Genomic DNA, 12,551 nt, shown 5'->3' on the forward strand with positions numbered 1-12,551 from the left:
CTGTTTTCAATGTTGCTATTTTTGTATGTTGACACCTGTCTTATTGAAATTGGAACTCCAATGGTCAATTTATATGCATCGACGCTATCATAAAATCTCAAAGAATAATTTGAGTCAGTTGCCTAAACTGCATTGAAACGTAGATCACATCGGGATAATGAAAAGCAACGCGATTTTCTTTTTCAAGTCGAGCAGCTGGGACCTTTTATCGTATGAAAGAGATCCAGGAAAACCAAAATACAAGAGATGTGAAGGGCGTGTTTATGTAATGGGATTCTTAATGACTGTTTTGTCAAATGAAATCTGGAACAGGTTGAGTAGAAGTGATTCATCTTGGTGAGAAGAGCACAGAAAAACTGCACAAAATAATGGAAATATTTCAAAAGGGGCAGGGCGTGGGTGTTGGGGCACCGAGAACTGACTATAAATGCACAGTAGAGAATTGCAGATGTGGGTGCCATGCATAAGTACGGAAAGACTTACACATTGGTCTCTTCCTCGCCCGTTGCTCTCGCCATTGATGAAGGCTGGGAACAAGGCACAGATAAACACAAGATGTGGGAATCAAGCTCCAAAACGTTATGCACACACTGGATGCATCACAGTGAACTATGAACAACTGGAGAAGTCAGCATGTTGACTGTAGGGACTGAACCTAAACTGTGGATCAATAATCGCAAATTCATGCAGAATTAGCACGAAAAATGATTTAATGTGCCTTTATACGCATGTCATTAATAGACGTTTCTTTCTAATACCCGTGTGGTTGAAAGAAGAGGACACCACATGTCAAGATGGATGACAACGTAGTTCACCCATGAATGCCCTCTGACTCAGTTCACGGTGAATTAAGAATGAATAACAGATCCTCTTCAGACCAATGATTACAATCCCTGGAGAATAAGGAAGAATAAAAATACATGGATAATGCGGAAAATGGGAATCGTGCCTTTGTGGACTCGAATTCAATTGATTATCAAACTAAACAGACACAAGAATACCCGCAGTACCAAGCAGTCAGGGCCATGGGGTGTCTGCAGGAAGGGATTCAATTACCTGCTCATGTTAAAACTCACTTGCTCAGTCACAATACACACAGGTCATTCACCACTCTCATACGTGAGAAGTGATCACTCTGGAGACCAACTGACGGAGTCACTAGCAAGTTTACAAATGACAGCAGGAATTAAATTCTACTGTTATTGCAGCTGTTAATCCCAACCAGCAATGAACCCTGTTTGGATGGGTGTTTCCAGTGGAGTTCCACAGTTTTCTGATGTAGACCAAATATTTAGACTTAGTTATAGGAGCCATGGTTCAGAGGTTTGCTGACGATGCAACAATTGGTCGCGTAGTTGACTATTATGAAGAATGTCAGAGAATGCAGGGATGCATCAATCAGGTGGAAAGGAAAAAAGTCGAACAGAATTGAATCCAGACCAATGAGTGTTAAAGAAATTTGGGAGAAGAAACAATAACAGTGAGTATCCTATGTGGTGTAGACAGACAAAGAGATCTTGGAATGGACATTCATGATCACTGAAGATCAATGGACAGGGGAATCAGTTGTACTGAAGTGCGTACTGTAGATGCTGGAGATCAGAGTCAAGATTAGAGTGGTGCTGAAGAAGCACAGCAGGTCAGGCAGCATCCGAGTTGCAGAAAGAAATGACGTTTTGGGCAAAAGCCTTCATCAGGAATAAGGCTGGGAGCCTCGAGGTTGGAGAGATAAATGGGAGGGCTGGGGTTTGGGAGAATTTGGCTGACAGTGCAATAGGTGGATGGAGGAGGGGATAAGAGTGTTAGGTCGGAGAAGAGGGTGGAGCGGATAGGTGGGAATGAAAATAGACAGGTGAGACAGGTCAGCAGGACGGTGCCAAGCTGGAAGGTTGGAACTAAGGAAAGGTGAGGGAGAGGAAATGAGGAAACTGGAGAAATCCACATTGATGCAATGGGGTTGAAGTGTCATAAGGCAGAAGATGAGACATTCTTCCACCAGGCGTCGGGTGGTGAGGGAGTGGTGGTGGAGGATGCCCAGGACCTGCATGTCCTCGGGAGAGTGGCGGGGGAGTTGAAATGTTCAGTCACGGGCATTGGGGTTGATTGTTGCCGGTGTCCTGGAGATGTTCTCTGAAGCGCTCTGTGAGAAGGTGTCTGGCGGCCCCACTCTAGAGGAAACTGCATCGATAACAACGAATGCAATAAATGACATGTGTGGAAGTGCAGGTGAAATTTTGATGGATGTGGAAGGCTTCTTTGGGGCATTTGGCGGAGGTGGAGGGTGCGTGGGCTCAGGGTTTGCAATTCTTGTGGTGGCAGAGGAAGGTGTTGGGAGGGAGGTTGGGTCATTAAAGGGCGTGGACTTGACTAGGTAGTCGTGGAGGGAACTGTCTTGTCGGAAAGTGGATGGGGTGAGGAGGGAAAAATATCTTTGGAGGTCAGTGTTACTGATTTCTTTTGCAAAGCCACTGACTCCCACAGCTATCTGGATTACACCACCTCCCAAACCACCTACTGCATAAATACTATCCTGTGTTCAGAACTCCTCCACCTCAACCGTATCTGCTCCCAGAAGACCAGTTCCAACCTAGAACACACCTGATGGCCTCCTTCTTTAAGGAGCGGAACGTCCCCTCCCATGTGTTTGAAGATGTTCTCTAACGCATCCCAGCCATGCCCTGCACCTCCATCCATGAACCCCACACCTCAAAACACGGCCAGGACAGAACAAGGACAGAGGAAGGGCCTCACCTTCCATTCCACCAACCTCCGCATAAATCAATTATCGCCCGATATTTTCACCACCTCTAAATTGACCCCACCAGCCGGGATATATTTCCCTTCCCCAAACCTATCCACTTTCCTCAAAGACCTTTCCAATGGACGACCATTTCCTCCCGGCACCTTTCTCTGCCACCGCAGGAATGCAAAACCTGAGTCCACATCTTGCCCCTCACCTCTGTCCAAGGCTCCAATGGAGACTTCCACATCCATCAAAAGTTCACCTGTACTTCCACACATATCACTCGTTACACCTGCTGCTCCAGATGCGGTCTCCTCTAAATTGGGTAGAGCGATGTCTTCTAACAGAGCACTTCAGAGAACATCTGCAGAACACCTGCAAGAATCAATTCCACTGCCCCATGGTCAAACATTTCAACTCCCCCTCCCTCTCCCCTGAGGACTCGCAGATCCTGGACCACCTCCATCGCCATTCCCTCACCACCTGACACCTGGTGGAAGAACGCCTCATCTTCTTCCTCGGGATCCTTCAACCCCATGGCATCAATGTGGACTTCATCATTTTCCTCAATTCCTCTCACCCATCTTACCCCAGTTCTAAACTTCTAGCTCAGCACCGTCCTCCTGACCTGTCCCACCTGTGTATCTTCATTCTTACCTATCCGCTCTACCCTCCTCTCTGACATATCACCTTCACCTACTCCTCTATCTACCTACTGCACTCTCAGCGACCTTCTCCCCAGACCTAGGCCCTCCCATTTATCTCTCCACCCCTAGGCTCACAGTCTTGTTCCTGATGAAGGGCATCTGCCTGAAACATTGAATTTTCCTCAGATGCTGCTGGACCTGTTGGACATCTCCAGCACCACTTTCATCTTGAGGAGAATCAGTTGAATGAGATGTTTTTTGGATATTTTCGATGGTTGACCACAGGTTGAGGACGATAGTAGAATTTAGCACACACCAGTATAGCGAATAGCTGAAGGACTGAGCACAAGTCTGGTCACTGCGTTAATCAACATTTATTAAATTTTAAGATAAAAGATGGAGGTCTGAAGTATGCAACTTTGCCCATCAAGACTGCTTTACTATTCAATGAGTTTATCACTGATTTCTATCCAAGTCAGGGTGCTATGGGCCTTGGAGGGGAACTTTCAAATGGTAGTGTTTCGTTGCATCTTCCAACCTTGTCCTTCGAGTCAGTACTGTTGTTGAGCTTTGAAGGTTCTGTCAAAAATGCCCGGATGACTTACGCCAGTGCATTGTGTAGTTGGTGCATTCTCTGCAATTGTGCCTTAGCGGTGAAAGGACTAAATATTCAGGTATTGAAGAGGGTACAATCAAGTGACTGCATTGTCGTGGATGGTGCCTAGTACCTTAAGTGTTATTGAAGTTACACCCATCTAGGCAAATAGAGAGAGTTATGTTCCACATCTCATTTGTGCCTTATAAACGATGTAGGATTCATGGAGCAATGAGTTAGAACGTAGAGCATAGAACAAGGAACAATACAGCACAGAACAGGCCCTTCGGCACACGATGTTGTGCCAAACAATTGTCTTAGCGTAAGCATCTATCCATGTACCTATCCAATTGCCGCTTAACGGTCACCAGTAATGCTGACTTGGCCACTCTCACAGGCAGGGCATTCCATGCCCCCATCACTCTCTGGGTAAAGAAACTACCCCTGACATCTCCCCATACCTTCAACCCTTCACCTTAAATATATGTCCCCTTGTTACACTCTATTGTACCCGGGAAAAAAGTCTCTGACTGTCTACTCTATCTATTTCCCTGATCATCTTATAAACCTCTATCAAGTCATTCCTCATCCTTCGCCGTTCCAATGAGAAAAAGCCTAGCACTCTCACCTATCCTCGTACAACCTATTCTCCATCCAGGCAACATATTGTTAAATCTCCTCTGCACCCTCTCTAAAGCTTCCACATCTTTCCGAAAGTGAGGCGACGATAACTGCACACAGTACTCCAAGTGTGGCCTTACTAAGGTCCTGTACAGCTGCAGCATCACCTCACGACTCTTGAATTCAATCCCTCTGCTAATGAACGCTAATACACCATAGGCCTTCTTACAAACTCTATCCACTTGAGTGGCAACTTTCAAAAAGCTATGAACATAGACCCCAAGATCCCTCTGCTCCTCCACCTTACTAAGAACCCTACTGTTAACCCTGTATTCTGCATTCTTATTTGTCCTTCCAAAATGGACAACCTCACACTTGACAGGGTTGCACTCCATCTGCCTCTCCTCAGCCCAGCTCTGCATCATATCTAAGTCTCTTTGAAGCCGACAACAGCCCTACTCACTATCCACAACTCCACCAATCTTCGTATCGTCTGCAAATTTATTGACCCACCCTTCGACTCCCTCTTCCAAGTCATTAATAAAAATTACAAACAGCAGAGGACCCATAACTGAACCCTTCGGAACTCCACTTGTAACTGGGCCTCAGGCTGAATATTTACCATCTACCACCACTCTGACTTCGACTGGTTAGCCAGTTCTCTATCCAACTGGCCAAATTTCCCACTCTCCTCGGCCTCCTGACTTTCCACAAGCCACCATAGGGAACCTTATTAAATGCCTTATTAAAATCCATGTACACTACATCCACTGCTCTACCCTCATCCACATGCTTGCTCACCTCCTCAAAAAAATCAATAAGTTGAGTTTATAATCAAAAACTGGCTATCAACGAACATGTTTTTTGGTGACAGAGTGTTTATGTGGAGTAATAGAGTCATAGAGATGTACAGCATGGAAACATACCCTTCGGTCCAATCCATCCATGCCAAACAGATATCCCTAACCAATTTAATTACACCTGCCTGCACCCAGCCCATATCGCTCCAAACCCTTCCTATTCATATACCCATCCAAATGCCTCTGAAAGTTGCAATTGTCCCAGCCTCCACCACATCGTCCGGCAGAGCACTCCATAAACATCCTACCCTCTGCGTGAAAACGTTGCCCCTTAGGTCTCTTTTATATCTTTCCCCCCACCCTAAACCTATGCCCTCTAGTTCTGGATTCCCCAACACGAGGGGAAAAACCTTGTCTTTTTATCTTATCCATGCCCCACATAATTGTGTAAACCTCTATAAGGTCCCCCCCCCGTTAGCTCTGACGCTCCAGGGAAAACAGCCCCAGCCTGTTCAGCCTCTCCCTGTAGCTCAAATCCTCCAACCCTGGCAACATCCTTGCAAATCTTTTCTGAACCCTTTCAAGTTTCACAACATCTTTCAGATAGGAAGGAGACAAGGAATGCACGCAATATTCCAACAGTGGCCTAACCAATGTCCTGTGCAGCCGCAACATGACCTCGCAACTCCTGTACTCAGTACTCTGACCAATAAAGAAAGCATACCAAACGCCTTCTTCACTATCGTATCTACCGGCGATTCCACTTTCAAGGAGCTATGAACCTGCACTCCAAAGTCTCTTTGTTATGCAACACTCCCTAGGACCTTACCATTAAGTGTATAAGTCCTGCTAAGATTTGCTTTCCCAAAATGCAGCACCTCACATTTATCTGAATGAAACTCCATCTGCCACTTCTCAGCCCATTGGCCCATCTGGCCCAGATCCTATTGTAATCTGAGGTAACCCTCTTCACTGTCCACGACACCTCCAATTTTGGTTTCATCTGAAAACTTTCTATCTGTACCTCTGATGCTCGCATAAAAATCATTTATGTAAATGACAAAACATAGAGGATCCAGCACCCATGCTTGTGGCACTCCACTGGTCACAGGCCTCCAGTCTGAAAAACAACCCTCCACCACCACCCTCTGTCTTCAACCTTTGAGGCAGTTCTGTATCCAAGTGGCTAGTTCTCTCTGTATTCTGTGAGATCTAACCTTGCTAATCAGTCTCCATGCGGACTCTAGTCGAACGCCTTACTGAAGTCCATATAGATCACATCTACTGCTCAGCCCTCATCAATATTCTTTGTTAATTAGTCAAAAAACTGAATCAAGTTTGTGAAACATGATTTCCCACGCACAAAGCTATGTTGACTATCCCAAATCAGTCCTTACCTTTCCAAATACATGTATATCCTGTCCCTCAGGATTCCCTCCAACAACTTGCCCACCATCGAGGTTAGGCTAATAGCCAGTCTCAATCTCTTTTTCCTAAATACTAGCTCCGTGGACGATTACTCAGGGGAACTGGGTTACAGTAAAACCATTGAGTGCCAATGGGATACGATTAGGTTCTCATTTGTCAGAGTTATCATTACTCTATTTCATCCTTGTGTGGACAAATCTGATTCCAATCGCTGTCTGATTTCAATTTCCAACTCCCTCTGTGCTTGAAATTTCAACCGTTGCCTTACATAACTGTCTCCACCTGCCTTAATAATATATAAGGCAGCTGCAGGGGACAGCAGAGATTTACGAGGATGTTGTCAACACCGGAGAAAATGGAGCTCAGTGGAATTTTTTTTAAGGCTGGGATTATTCTCCTTGAAGCAAAGGAGGCGGAGGGGAGCTCTATAAACACATAATTACGTTTATAAACATTCAATATTCGTGGGACCTTGACAGGGTAGATATGGGCAGGTGGTTAACCCTCAGGTATGAAGCGCACCAGAGGACATGAATTCAGAATTAGTTATTGCCTATTTAGTTCAGAAATGAGGATTAATTTCTTTGCTCAGGGGCCAGTGAATCATTGGAACTCCTAACCAAAACTGTTGTTGAGGCTGAGTTTTCTGTATTTCCAAACTGTACCAGACTGATATTTAACCAGAAAGACGATGAAGCTCTGTCGAGGTAAGGCAGGAGAATGGAGTTGAGGATTATCAGATCAGCCATGAATTCATTGAATGGTGGAGCAGACTCGATGGGCTCAATGGCCGACTTGCAATTCTACATCATTTTGTCTAACACATTATTTAGTGATAAGTTTAGAATTCTGTGGTGATGGGATGTAGTGATAGAAAAGTTTTCTCAAACTGATCAGACAGATCAGCAACGAGGCTCATAAGCTGATGAACAAGAAATGTGCTGTCGCCTGGAAACAACAAATGGCATTGTGCACACCACAGATGGATATGTGCAGAAGGTGTGATTGCTGATAAAATTGGGGGAATCTAATGTTGTTGGCAAGATGGTGATCATGCTGGATGATGGATCGCGGTATGAATCACACAGCAATAGTTTGTGAAAGAATGTAAAATTTGTTTCATTAAAGAAGTTTTCTGCAGTTCCAATTCCACTTGACTGTTTAAAATACTGATCAGACCTTTATGTGGAATGTTACATCAAAATATTCATTCACAACACCACTGGATAAACTATTGATCTAATCTCTCCTTATTTGTTTCATTTGATGTAAATTCAGAGAAAGTCAAGATGGAATGAAAGGATGAACGGAATGTTGCACTCAATTTTATTATCCCAATTTAACTTACAACAGAAATAAATTGCTTTATTTCGACTTTGATGTGGTATAGATTTATCACAAATCTCCGGTGCAATGAAGGGCAAGAGCAAATTTCTCCATCCAATGTCTACTAAAGATGCGAGGCACGGAGGGAAACCACAGCTGCGTTTGATAGAAGTAACAGCCAGAGTAGGATTCAAATCCACACATGCATAAAAAAATGCAACCATCGCTTTAACCTTTGGGCCACTTTAGCCCGTGGCAAAGGGCGAATCCACATCATTATGTTTCTGCTTTCAGCGGGACAATAGTACCAGCAAAATCCAATGAATTTACATCGTCCTTGGAAGGAATACCTGTCCTTGATTCATTCCGATTCGGAATTGTCTCAGAATGAACCAGCGAACAAGAAATTCCCGTCACATTCACACGCACATTTAGTCTTGACTCATAATTTCTTCACATAGTTTCTCTCTCACGTGAAGAAGTATATATGGAGAGAGAAGTGAAGGTGATGTATTAGCTCGATAGTCTTTCTCATATGACTGAACCCGGACTGGGTAAAATTCCCAGAAAAGCAGTTTTGTTCATTTCATTTTATTAATTTTGCTGCAACCTCACTCTGTTCATTGCAATGATCGGAAGTGAATTGGATTTCTATCATTGGAACGTTTAATGTTGTATTCAATTTTGCTCCGAAAATATTTCAGTTTAAATGAAATACTGATGAGAAAAACAGAAGGTTGAACTACAAGAAAAGATATCAGTTTTGATGCTTAATTACTTTGGCAGATTTCAGTGGGTATCAAATGAACCCAACATCACGGCGAATATCCTCCATTTAAGGCATATGATTAAAGCAGGAAATCGATATTCAAGAGACGAGTCACTTCCTGTTCATTATTGAAGATCTTCCCTTGACAATATACCAAATCGGCTCTGTTGCATTTATAATACTTCATGGGGAATATTAATTTAAATCTTTCAAAACTCTTAATTTTTTTGCTGAATCTTTTTTAGCTGCATACGTTTCCGATTTTTCTTTACATCTAAAGTTATCCAAAGTAGACTTTGTTTCCTCGCACCTTCCATCCTCCACACCCCTCTTTTACACTTTTACCTGGCCACAGGCTGTCTCTCTCTCCTGGTGAAACTCACTGCTTGTGTGTCTCGAAATATGCCTTTCCAAATATTTTGGAAACGGATTCTCAGAGTGACAGAAATTCTATTCCCATCATTTCTTTGTCCTACATCGATATTCTTGAAAGAGTGACGTTCAGATATTTACCGAATTGAAATAGAGAATTTACCACCTATTTCCTCTCTCCAAACCTCACATACTCTGGAAAACTTACATTCGGTTTTATTTTGTTCAGTTTCAAATTTTCAAACACACAAATAAATAAAATTCTATCCCCACTAAACGCTGTCAGCATAATATCTAATGTCTTTGTACCCCAGTAAGCGCTGGCATTGTCCTCTCTCTGATAGAATCACGGATTCCCTACAATGAAGAAAGTACAATTCAGCCAATCGAGTCTGTAAGGACACTCTGAAGAAAATCTCAACCAGACCTAGCTCCAGTCTCTATCCCCGCATACCTCTGGCTTGTTATTTCAAATAAACCTACTGAAATAAAAACCTGGCATCGTGTGACTTTATCACTGCGTTCCCTATGACTAATTCACTTAACTTATTGAATTCACTCCCTGGACACATCAGCGCAATTTAACATGGCCAATCCACCTAACCTACAGACTTAACAGCAGAGTGAAATACTGAGCAAAGGTACCATCACATTGAACACTATCTGTATCATGTTTAATGGCTTTACACACTGGTAACTCAGCCTAGTGAAAGCAAGCTGCGCCCATCGACCCGAATTCAATGCATCCAAACGCGGTTCTACGCTGTACAACCTCATTAGTGCTGCTGGAAATGATTCTGCACTCAGATCTGAATGGGTTTACTCTGTTTTCTTCCTCAGATTCCTGCTTTAAATAAACATATCAGTCAGGAACAACTCTATATAATGGTTTTCATTGCAGCACAAACACAATGTGCAGTTTGCAGAAGTTACGTGTTAGCACTTTCACTGACACACTCTCTCCCCAGGAGCTGCAGTCCTTCCCCAGCTGATTCTGACAGCACTGTCCTTCCTGTGACACGTCCCACCGAGAATGGAAGGCCAGGCATTAATAACCTTCACTGGATAACAGAGTGACAGATTTAAAACATTTTCGATGCCCCCAGCGGAGAATTGAGTCCTGAGACAGGAGGGGACACTAACCACGATACTGTGGAGGACAACAACATCGAAGGAAGCCCTTCAGCCTGTTGTGCCCGCACTTGTCCAACACAACTGCTCAACGACCTCAATCAAGTTTTCCATCGTTTCGCCCATAGACTTACATTCCTTGTCATCACAAATTCACATCTGAATTTTTTTCAGGTTAAAAATGTTTCCGCCTCTCTGACCCTTTCCGCACATATAATCAAACCTTTCTGCCTTTTCCCGAAATCTCTTGGCCCCAGTGTTCGATCCCTCCATCAATAACAAACGCTTCTTTCAGTCTATCCTATCCATATCCGTCATTATTTTGTACATCTCAGTTATGTCTTCTCCAATCTCCTCTGCTCGGCGACAAACAACCCCAGTCTGTCCAATCTCTCCTCATAAGTGAAACTCTTCTGCCCAGACAATATCCCATTGAATCTTTCCTGCAACGTTCGCAGTGACATCACATCATTGCTATACTGTGAGTTGCAGAACTGCACACAGGAATCTAGCGAGAGCTAAATTAACTTTTTTCCTATTCTGTTACAGAATGAGGGCGTGACTGTCTCGGGAGTATTGATTGCGATCCCTAATTGCACAGCGGGTAGTCGAGACTCAACCGTATAGCAGTGAGTCTGGAGTCACATCGAGGCCTGACCAGGTAAGAATAGCAGGTTCCTTCCTCAAAGGACGTCAGTGAACACGATGGTTTTGTTTTTTTCAACAATTGGCCATGTATTTATAGGTGTTATTAGATTCGTAATTCCAGATATGTATTGTATCCCAATTCTAACACCTGGCATGGTTGGAGTCAAACCCGGGTCTCTGGTCCATTTGCTCTGTATCTGAGTTAACAGTTCCGTGGTAACAGTGCTCGGCCATTGCGGAAAACCCGTGAAACTAATCTGTCTGAAAGAAGTCGCTTTTCCTCGATATTGTCCTGTGTCATTTTCCTGAGCTTGACCGCCCATAATCGCAAGTCCATATCAGTAAAAGCTGCTACCTGAGGATTGGCCTCACAACAGCCGTAACCAAATGGATCAGTTGATCTGCAGGTCCCGATGGTGGGGTTGGGGCACGTTCACCCAGCAACGGTGACCGCAGCAGCACAGACTGAACACTATCAATGTGAGAGTCTGTGTTCGATTCTGCAATGCCTTAATGAAATAGGAAATGACTCCGCAACCACATGATGAAAGAGCAGTGCTCCGAAAACTAGTGCTCAGTTAAACCTGTTAGACTCCAACCTGGCGTTGTATGGTTTTTAACTTTTTACACCATAGTCCAACACCGGCATCTCTAAATTAATGTAATGGGGCTGTGGGATGAAAAGTTCAGTTAGTGATGGTAGGAAGGAGTGAAATCTCTGAGAACGGGTGGATTTGAATTCTGACATATGAAATACAGAGATGTGAGCGAGCAGAATTTGAAGGGAAAAAATTACCTTACCCAAACAACTGATTCCTTGGTGTTTCCCAAGAGCTGCAGCAGATAGAGGAATTACTGCCGTGACTCGGATTCGAACCGAGGTTGCTGCGGCCACAACGCAGAGTACTAACCACTATACGATCACGGCATCCCACAGATGAGAGCGCTGATAGCGTGCAATAAATACAGTCTCATAGGACATATTAGGCAGCGCAAATAATGCACAATATTAGTGCTAAGCGAACAGTGGCAGATATGTGGGAACTCAGAATGGGCTGACCGTTTAATATCGGTTCCCCCAGAGGCTGTGGTGATTCCATCATTAATATGCTGAAGGCTGAGATAAGTAGATTTCTCCAAAACATCAAAAACTCCGGGGACAGTACAGGTGTTGTTGAAATGTATGCTTCAATCGTAATGCAGTTTAACATTGGCTACTTCACCAGTTTCCCCACACAAGGCAGTAACCACTGCTGCCACATAGTCCCAATTCCCAGCCACAGATTCAGAGGAACTGAGTAGCGCAGTCGCGAAGATGTACAAAAAAGCTTTATCAGCCAGTGGGTGGTTGGAATTTGGAATATACTATCTGCATTGTTCAGAGCGACAGAAACCCTTACAACCTGAATAAATATTCAGATGTGAGCTTGTGATGCCAAGACATATAAGTCTGTGGAGTAAGAATTGTGAA

General features: G+C 43.9%; 1 non-coding gene across 1 annotated transcript; it reads right to left on the reverse strand.

Annotated features, from left to right (window-relative positions):
* Positions 1–11,936: 11,936 nt before the first annotated feature.
* trnah-gug (transfer RNA histidin (anticodon GUG)) lies at positions 11,937–12,008 on the reverse strand. The gene has a single exon. It is a non-coding gene; the product is annotated as a tRNA-His (tRNA).
* Positions 12,009–12,551: the final 543 nt, after the last annotated feature.

This window comes from Hemiscyllium ocellatum, unplaced genomic scaffold, assembly GCF_020745735.1.
Source record: "Hemiscyllium ocellatum isolate sHemOce1 unplaced genomic scaffold, sHemOce1.pat.X.cur. scaffold_243_pat_ctg1, whole genome shotgun sequence".
Taxonomy (NCBI): Eukaryota; Metazoa; Chordata; class Chondrichthyes; order Orectolobiformes; family Hemiscylliidae; genus Hemiscyllium; species Hemiscyllium ocellatum.